The 10,000-nt window shown below is 58.2% G+C and overlaps 1 pseudogene; it reads left to right on the top strand.

Moving 5' to 3' along the window:
* LOC121844524 overlaps window positions 1-10,000 on the top strand; it is a 128,331-nt pseudogene that overhangs the window by 108,393 nt on the left and 9,938 nt on the right.

Below are 10,000 nucleotides of genomic sequence, written 5' to 3'. Positions count from 1 at the left end.
CGTTGATACTGTACTCTATATCATCGACTGCATCCTTATGTAATACATGTATCACTAGCCACTTTAACTATGCCACTTGGTTTACATACTTATCTCATATGTATATACTGTACTCGATATCATCTACTGTATCTTGCCTATGCTGCTCTGTACCATCACTCATTCATATATCCTTATGTACATATTCTTTATCCCCTTACACTGTGTATAAGACAGTAGTTTTTTTTTGGAATTGTTAGTTAGATTACTTGCTCGTTATTACTGCATTGTCGGAACTAGAAGCACAAGCATTTCGCTACACTCGCATTAACATCTGCTAACCATGTGTATGTGACAAATAAAATTTGATTTGATTTGATTTGGTGTTTAGACCTGACACCTCAGACTCTCACAGGAAGTACAAAACAACGACCAGTAGAAGGTCTTGGTGTTTAGACGTGACACCTCAGACTCTCACAGGAAGTACAAAACAACGACCAGTAGAAGGTCTTGGTGTTTAGACCTGACACCTCAGACTCTCACAGGAAGTCCAAAACAACGACCAGTAGAAGGTCTTGGTGTTTAGACGTGACACCTCAGACTCTCACAGGAAGTCCAAAACAACGACCAGTAGAAGGTCTTGGTGTTTAGACCTGACACCTCAGACTCTCACAGGAAGTCCAAAACAACGACCAGTAGAAGGTCTTGGTGTTTAGACGTGACACCTCAGACTCTCACAGGAAGTCCAAAACAACGACCAGTAGAAGGTCTTGGTGTTTAGACGTGACACCTCAGACTCTAACAGGAAGTACAAAACAACGACCAGTAGAAGGTCTTGGTGTTTAGACCTGACACCTCAGACTCTCACAGGAAGTCCAAAACAACGACCAGTAGAAGGTCTTGGTGTTTAGACCTGACACCTCAGACTCTCACAGGAAGTCCAAAACAACGACCAGTAGAAGGTCTTGGTGTTTAGACCTGACACCTCAGACTCTCACAGGAAGTACAAAACAACGACCAGTAGAAGGTCTTGGTGTTTAGACCTGACACCTCAGACTCTCACAGGAAGTACAAAACAACGACCAGTAGAAGGTCTTGGTGTTTAGACGTGACACCTCAGACTCTCACAGGAAGTACAAAACAACGACCAGTAGAAGGTCTTGGTGTTTAGACCTGACACCTCAGACTCTCACAGGAAGTCCAAAACAACGACCAGTAGAAGGTCTTGGTGTTTAGACCTGACACCTCAGACTCTCACAGGAAGTCCAAAACAACGACCAGTAGAAGGTCTTGGTGTTTAGACGTGACACCTCAGACTCTAACAGGAAGTACAAAACAACGACCAGTAGAAGGTCTTGGTGTTTAGACGTGACACCTCAGACTCTCACAGGAAGTACAAAATAGAAAACAACGACCAGGAAAAGCCAGAACAGTGGATTTCTCATTTCTCAACTGCCAATTCGCAGGAAGAGAGTTGAAAGATTGAATTAAAACATGACATAATTTTCACCGCCTAAGCCTGTGGGATTCCTGTGCTGTGACCTCACGCGGGTTATTGTTTTGAGAGAGAGAGCGAGTACATTCTTGTCTATTGACATCAGCTTCCCCTGGCTGTCGCAGAGGGGAGCAGGCCAGCTCAGGGAAACAGACACGACCATACAGGTTCATAGGTCAGGGGAGCCACATTAGAGTGTGATACAGCTCCTCTCCCCAGCCCCTGGCAGAGTGGTATACCTACAGCTCCTCTCCCCCAGCCCCTGGCAGAGTGGTACACCTACAGCTCCTCTCCCCAGCCCCTGGCAGAGTGGTTCACCTACAGCTCCTCTCCCCAGCCCCTGGCAGAGTGGTTCACCTACAGCTCCTCTCCCCAGCCCCTAGCAGAGTGGTTCACCTACAGCTCCTCTCCCCAGCCCCTGGCAGAGTGGTACACCTACAGCTCCTCTCCCCAGCCCCTGGCAGAGTGGTACACCTACAGCTCCTCTCCCCAGCCCCTAGCAGAGTGGTTCACCTACAGCTCCTCTCCCCAGCCCCTGGCAGAGTGGTTCACCTACAGCTCCTCTCCCCAGCCCCTGGCAGAGTGGTTCACCTACAGCTCCTCTCCCCAGCCCCTAGCAGAGTGGTACACCTACAGCTCCTCTCCCCAGCCCCTGGCAGAGTGGTACACCTACAGCTCCTCTCCCCAGCCCCTGGCAGAGTGGTACACCTACAGCTCCTCTCCCCAGCCCCTGGCAGAGTGGTTCACCTACAGCTCCTCTCCCCTGCCCCTGGCAGAGTGGTACACCTACAGCTCCTCTCCCCAGCCCCTGGCAGAGTGGTTCACCTACAGCTCCTCTCCCCTGCCCCTGGCAGAGTGGTTCACCTACAGCTCCTCTCCCCAGCCCCTGGCAGAGTGGTTCACCTACAGCTCCTCTCCCCAGCCCCTGGCAGAGTGGTTCACCTACAGCTCCTCTCCCCAGCCCCTGGCAGAGTGGTACACCTACAGCTCCTCTCCCCAGCCCCTGGCAGAGTGGTACACCTACAGCTCCTCTCCCCAGCCCCTAGCAGAGTGGTTCACCTACAGCTCCTCTCCCCAGCCCCTGGCAGAGTGGTTCACCTACAGCTCCTCTCCCCTGCCCCTGGCAGAGTGGTTCACCTACAGCTCCTCTCCCCAGCCCCTAGCAGAGTGGTACACCTACAGCTCCTCTCCCCAGCCCCTGGCAGAGTGGTACACCTACAGCTCCTCTCCCCAGCCCCTGGCAGAGTGGTACACCTACAGCTCCTCTCCCCTGCCCCTAGCAGAGTGGTTCACCTACAGCTCCTCTCCCCAGCCCCTGGCAGAGTGGTTCACCTACACCTCCTCTCCCCAGCCCCTAGCAGAGTGGTACACCTACAGCTCCTCTCCCCAGCCCCTGGCAGAGTGGTTCACCTACAGCTCCTCTCCCCAGCCCCTGGCAGAGTGGTTCACCTACAGCTCCTCTCCCCTGCCCCTGGCAGAGTGGTTCACCTACAGCTCCTCTCCCCAGCCCCTGGTAGAGTGGTACACCTACAGCTCCTCTCCCCAGCCCCTGGCAGAGTGGTTCACCTACAGCTCCTCTCCCCAGCCCCTGGCAGAGTGGTTCACCTACAGCTCCTCTCCCCCAGCCCCTGGCAGAGTGGTTCACCTACAGCTCCTCTCCCCAGCCCCTGGCAGAGTGGTTCACCTACAGCTCCTCTCCCCAGCCCCTGGCAGAGTGGTTCACCTACAGCTCCTCTCCCCTGCCCCTGGCAGAGTGGTTCACCTACAGCTCCTCTCCCCAGCCCCTGGCAGAGTGGTTCACCTACAGCTCCTCTCCCCAGCCCCTGGCAGAGTGGTTCACCTACAGCTCCTCTCCCCAGCCCCTGGTAGAGTGGTTCACCTACAGCTCCTCTCCCCAGCCCCTGGCAGAGTGGTTCACCTACAGCTCCTCTCCCCAGCCCCTGGCAGAGTGGTTCACCTACAGCTCCTCTCCCCAGCCCCTGGCAGAGTGGTTCACCTACAGCTCCTCTCCCCAGCCCCTGGCAGAGTGGTTCACCTACAGCTCCTCTCCCCAGCCCCTAGCAGAGTGGTACACCTACAGCTCCTCTCCCCAGCCCCTGGCAGAGTGGTTCACCTACAGCTCCTCTCCCCTGCCCCTGGCAGAGTGGTTCACCTACAGCTCCTCTCCCCAGCCCCTGGCAGAGTGGTTCACCTACAGCTCCTCTCCCCAGCCCCTGGCAGAGTGGTTCACCTACAGCTCCTCTCCCCAGCCCCTGGCAGAGTGGTTCACCTACAGCTCCTCTCCCCAGCCCCTGGCAGAGTGGTTCACCTACAGCCCCCAGCTCCTCTCCCCAGCCCCTAGCAGAGTGGTTCACCTACAGCTCCTCTCCCCAGCCCCTGGCAGAGTGGTACACCTACAGCTCCTCTCCCCAGCCCCTGGCAGAGTGGTACACCTACAGCTCCTCTCCCCAGCCCCTGGCAGAGTGGTTCACCTACAGCTCCTCTCCCCAGCCCCTGGCAGAGTGGTTCACCTACAGCTCCTCTCCCCAGCCCCTAGCAGAGTGGTACACCTACAGCTCCTCTCCCCAGCCCCTGGCAGAGTGGTTCACCTACAGCTCCTCTCCCCAGCCCCTGGCAGAGTGGTACACCTACAGCTCCTCTCCCCAGCCCCTGGCAGAGTGGTTCACCTACAGCTCCTCTCCCCTGCCCCTGGCAGAGTGGTTCACCTACAGCTCCTCTCCCCAGCCCCTGGCAGAGTGGTATACCTACAGCTCCTCTCCCCAGCCCCTGGCAGAGTGGTTCACCTACAGCTCCTCTCCCCAGCCCCTGGCAGAGTGGTTCACCTACAGCTCCTCTCCCCAGCCCCTAGCAGAGTGGTACACCTACAGCTCCTCTCCCCTGCCCCTGGCAGAGTGGTTCACCTACAGCTCCTCTCCCCAGCCCCTGGCAGAGTGGTTCACCTACAGCTCCTCTCCCCAGCCCCTGGCAGAGTGGTTCACCTACAGCTCCTCTCCCCTGCCCCTGGTAGAGTGGTACACCTACAGCTCCTCTCCCCAGCCCCTAGCAGAGTGGTACACCTACAGCTCCTCTCCCCAGCCCCTGGTAGAGTGGTACACCTACAGCTCCTCTCCCCAGCCCCTGGCAGAGTGGTACACCTACAGCTCCTCTCCCCAGCCCCTGGCAGAGTGGTTCACCTACAGCTCCTCTCCCCAGCCCCTGGTAGAGTGGTACACCTACAGCTCCTCTCCCCAGCCCCTGGCAGAGTGGTTCACCTACAGCTCCTCTCCCCAGCCCCTGGTAGAGTGGTACACCTACAGCTCCTCTCCCCTGCCCCTGGCAGAGTGGTTCACCTACAGCCCCCAGCTCCTCTCCCCAGCCCCTAGCAGAGTGGTTCACCTACAGCTCCTCTCCCCAGCCCCTGGCAGAGTGGTTCACCTACAGCTCCTCTCCCCAGCCCCTGGCAGAGTGGTACACCTACAGCTCCTCTCCCCAGCCCCTGGTAGAGTGGTTCACCTACAGCTCCTCTCCCCAGCCCCTGGCAGAGTGGTTCACCTACAGCTCCTCTCCCCAGCCCCTGGCAGAGTGGTACACCTACAGCTCCTCTCCCCAGCCCCTGGCAGAGTGGTACACCTACAGCTCCTCTCCCCAGCCCCTGGCAGAGTGGTACACCTACAGCCCCCAGCTCCTCTCCCCAGCCCCTGGCAGAGTGGTACACCTACAGCTCCTCTCCCCAGCCCCTAGCAGAGTGGGACACCTACAGCTCCTCTCCCCTGCCCCTAGCAGAGTGGTACACCTACAGCTCCTCTCCCCAGCCCCTGGCAGAGTGGTTCACCTACAGCTCCTCTCCCCTGCCCCTGGGAGAGTGGTACACCTACAGCTCCTCTCCCAGCCCCTGGCAGAGTGGTTCACCTACAGCTCCTCTCCCCAGCCCCTGGCAGAGTGGTACACCTACAGCTCCTCTCCCCAGCCCCTGGCAGAGTGGTACACCTACAGCTCCTCTCCCCAGCCCCTGGCAGAGTGGTACACCTACAGCTCCTCTCCCCAGCCCCTGGCAGAGTGGTTCACCTACAGCTCCTCTCCCCAGCCCCTGGCAGAGTGGTTCACCTACAGCTCCTCTCCCCTGCCCCTAGCAGAGTGGTACACCTACAGCTCCTCTCCCCTGCCCCTGGCAGAGTGGTACACCTACAGCTCCTCTCCCCTGCCACTAGCAGAGTGGTACACCTACAGCTCCTCTCCCCTGCCCCTAGCAGAGTGGGACACCTACAGCTCCTCTCCCCTGCCCCTAGCAGAGTGGTACACCTACAGCTCCTCTCCCCAGCCCCTGGCAGAGTTGTACACCTACAGCTCCTCTCCCCTGCCCCTGGGAGAGTGGTACACCTACAGCTCCTCTCCCAGCCCCTGGCAGAGTGGTACACCTACAGCTCCTCTCCCCAGCCCCTGGCAGAGTGGTACACCTACAGCTCCTCTCCCCCAGCCCCTGGCAGAGTGGTACACCTACAGCTCCTCTCCCCAGCCCCTGGCAGAGTGGTACACCTACAGCTCCTCTCCCCAGCCCCTGGCAGAGTGGTACACCTACAGCCCCCAGCTCCTCTCCCCAGCCCCTGGCAGAGTGGTACACCTACAGCTCCCAGCTCCTCTCCCCAGCCCCTGGCAGAGTGGTACACCTACAGCTCCTCTCCCCAGCCCCTGGCAGAGTGGTACACCTACAGCCCCCAGCTCCTCTCCCCAGCCCCTGGCAGAGTGGTACACCTACAGCTCCTCTCCCCAGCCCCTGGCAGAGTGGTACACCTACAGCTCCTCTCCCCAGCCCCTGGCAGAGTGGTACACCTACAGCTCCTCTCCCCAGCCCCTGGCAGAGTGGTTCACCTACAGCCCCCAGCTCCTCTCCCCAGCCCCTAGCAGAATGGTACACCTACAGCTCCTCTCCCCAGCCCCTGGCAGAGCGGTACACCTACAGCCCCCAGCTCCTCTCCCCAGCCCCTGGCAGAGTGGTACACCTACAGCCCCCAGCTCCTCTCCCCAGCCCCTGGCAGAGTGGTACACCTACAGCCCCCAGCTCCTCTCCCCAGCCCCTGGCAGAGTGGTACACCTACAGTCCCCAGCTCCTCTCCCCTGCCCCTAGCAGAGTGGTATACCTACAGCTCCTCTCCCCAGCCCCTAGCAGAGTGGTACACCTACAGCTCCTCTCCCCTGCCCCTAGCAGAGTGGTATACCTACAGCTCCTCTCCCCAGCCCCTAGCAGAGTGGTACACCTACAGCTCCTCTCCCCAGCCCCTGGCAGAGTGGTACACCTACAGCCCCCAGCTCCTCTCCCCAGCCCCTACCAGAGTGGTATACCTACAGCTCCTCTCCCCAGCCCCTAGCAGAGTGGTACACCTACAGCTCCTCTCCCCAGCCCCTAGCAGAGTGGTACACCTACAGCTCCTCTCCCCAGCCCCTGGCAGAGTGGTACACCTACAGCTCCCAGCTCCTCTCCCCAGCCCCTGGCAGAGTGGTACACCTACAGCCCCCAGCTCCTCTCCCCAGCCCCTAGCAGAGTGGTATACCTACAGCTCCTCTCCCCAGCCCCTGGCAGAGTGATATATCTACAGCTCCTCTCCCCAGCCCCTGGCAGAGTGGTACACCAACAGCCCCCAGATCCTCTCCCCTGGTCCTGGTCCAGGCCTGTGACTGCTGTGATTCAGCCCTTGGTTAGCCATGAACAGGATGATCCACTGGGCCAGAACTCTACTGTCAGGATGATCCACTGGGCCAGAACTCTACTGTCAGGATGATGTAGGAAATTCCCCGTTAAAACTGAGGATGATGGAAGAGGGGCATGATTAGAAAAGTTTGAACCAATGCTCTAGCCTGACGCGGTAAGGACTGGCTGGCTGGCAGACTGATTGACTGGCTGGCTGGCTGACTGACTGATTGACTGGCTGGCTGGCTGACTGATTGACTGGCTGGCTGGCTGACTGATTGGCTGGCTGGCTGACCTGCCTCCCTGTCTGCCTACCCGACTGTCTGACTGAAAAGCACTACATCCTGCGTGCCTCGGTGCCATGTCAGCTTTCCGTCACCAACCCATCTACCCTCCGAGGCACTGCTCTCTCCGGCCCTGCTTCCAGTGGTTTGTTGTGTTCAGCTGAATCAACTTGGCTGAGTCCCACCCACAGGAAGTCCAGATTCATTAAGAGGGCGACGTCACGCCGCTGTCTCCCTGACGTGTAATCAAAGCCGTGTTTTCTTTCACTGATGAAATGAAATGAGAGTTCCCCGTAATTACATTATCACTGAGTCTCTCAGAGTTGGTTGTTTTAAGGTTGAAGGTTTTAAGGTTTTAAGTTGAGTGTTTAAACAGGAGCTCAGATCCATTTGGTTCAACACATTGGGCTTTATTTAAACGTCTTTATTTCCATCAATATGTCAGTCATACAGCTGACAAAGGGTCCTCTTTTTACAGGACACTTCAGGTTGTTCATGTCTGTCTTAATTACAGGACACCCCAGCCTTCCCATAGTCCCATAGTCCCCCAGCCTTCCCATAGTCCCCCAGCCTTCCCATAGTCCCATAGTCCCCCAGCCTTCCCATAGTCCCCAGCCTTCCCATAGTCCCCCAGCCTTCCCATAGTCCCATAGTCCCCCAGCTAGGGCATAGTCCCCCAGCCTTCCCATAGTCCCATAGTCCCCCAGCCTTCCCATAGTCCCATAGTCCCCCAGCCTTCCCATAGTCCCCCAGCCTTCCCATAGTCCCCCAGCCTTCCCATAGTCCCATAGTCCCCCAGCCTTCCCATAGTCCCATAGTCCCCAGCCTTCCCATAGTCCCATAGTCCCCCAGCCTTCCCATAGTCCCCAGCCTTCCCATAGTCCCCCAGCCTTCCCATAGTCCCCAGCCTTCCCATAGTCCCCCAGCCTTCCCATAGTCCCATAGTCCCCCAGCCTTCCCATAGTCCCATAGTCCCCCAGCCTTCCCATAGACCCCAGCCTTCCCATAGTCCCCCAGTCTTCCCATAGTCCCCCAGCCTTCCCATAGTCCCCAGCCTTCCCATAGTCCCCCAGCCTTCCCATAGTCCCATAGTCCCCCAGTCTTCCCATAGTCCCCCAGCCTTTCCCATAGTCCCATAGTCCCCCAGCCTTCCCATAGTCCCCCAGCCTTCCCATAGTCCCCCAGCCTTCCCATAGTCTCCATAGTCCCCCAGCCTTCCCATAGTCCCATAGTCCCCCAGCCTTCCCATAGTCCCCCAGCCTTCCCATAGTCCATAGTCCCCCAGCCTTCCCATAGTCTCATAGTCCCCCAGCCTTCCCATAGTCTCATAGTCCCCAGCCTTCCCATAGTCCCATAGTCCCCCAGCCTTCCCATAGTCCCCCAGCCTTCCCATAGTCCCCCAGCCTTCCCATAGTCCCCAGCCTTCCCATAGTCTCATAGTCCCCCAGCCTTCCCATAGTCCCATAGTCCCCCAGCCTTCCCATAGTCCCCCAGCCTTCCCATAGTCCCCAGCCTTCCCATAGTCCCCAGCCTTCCCATAGTCCCATAGTCCCCCAGCCTTCCCATAGTCCCCCAGCCTTCCCATAGTCCCATAGTCCCCCAGCCTTCCCATAGTCCCCCAGCCTTCCCATAGTCCCCCAGCCTTCCCATAGTCCCCCAGCCTTCCCATAGTCCCATAGTCCCCCAGCCTTCCCATAGTCCCATAGTCCCATAGTCCCCAGCCTTCCCATAGTCCCATAGTCCCCCAGCCTTCCCATAGTCCCATAGTCCCCCAGCCTTCCCATAGTCCCATAGTCCCCCAGCCTTCCCATAGTCCCATAGTCCCCCAGCCTTCCCATAGTCCCCCAGCCTTCCCATAGTCCCATAGTCCCCAGCCTTCCCATAGTCCCCCAGCCTTCCCATAGTCCCCCAGCCTTCCCATAGTCCCATAGTCCCCCAGCCTTCCCATAGTCCCATAGTCCCCCAGCCTTCCCATAGTCCCCAGCCTTCCCATAGTCCCCAGCCTTCCCATAGTCCCCCAGCCTTCCCATAGTTCCATAGTCCCCCAGCCTTCCCATAGTCCCATAGTCCCCCAGCCTTCCCATAGTCCCATAGTCCCCCAGCCTTCCCATAGTCCCCCAGCCTTCCCATAGTCCCCCAGCCTTCCCATAGTTCCATAGTCCTCCCGTAGTCGCTCAGCCTTCCAGTGTATTGCATCAAGCTGACCTATCTGTGTTGTGTTATTGTTCCTCAGGTCTGGAAGGAGACCCAGAGGCCCAGGTCATGGCAGGACAGTACCCCAGCCCAGAGCTTTACATGCAAGGGGAGGAGGGGACCAGGGCTGGGTGTCCTGGGCCTGGTCCTTCGTCCCAGCCATCGTGGGAGCTGAGGATGAGGAGGGAGAGGAAGGCTTCTACCAGCAGGGGAGGAGGGAGGCCGGTCCAGCCCACAGCAGAACCCACCTAAAGACCCCGTTGTCTCCATAGGCTTCTACTGCACCAAGGCCTCTGTCACATTCAAGGTAGGAAGACCAGGGAGGGAGTGTGTGTCTGTGTGTGTCCAGTTTTGGAATATTGTGGAATGTGCTAGAATTAAAATATA

The sequence above is a fragment of the Oncorhynchus tshawytscha genome, unplaced genomic scaffold, assembly GCF_018296145.1.
Source record: "Oncorhynchus tshawytscha isolate Ot180627B unplaced genomic scaffold, Otsh_v2.0 Un_contig_6490_pilon_pilon, whole genome shotgun sequence".
Classification (NCBI taxonomy): Eukaryota; Metazoa; Chordata; class Actinopteri; order Salmoniformes; family Salmonidae; genus Oncorhynchus; species Oncorhynchus tshawytscha.
Note: the sequence above shows the minus strand (reverse complement) of the source record. Positions and strands in the feature narration are given on the sequence as shown.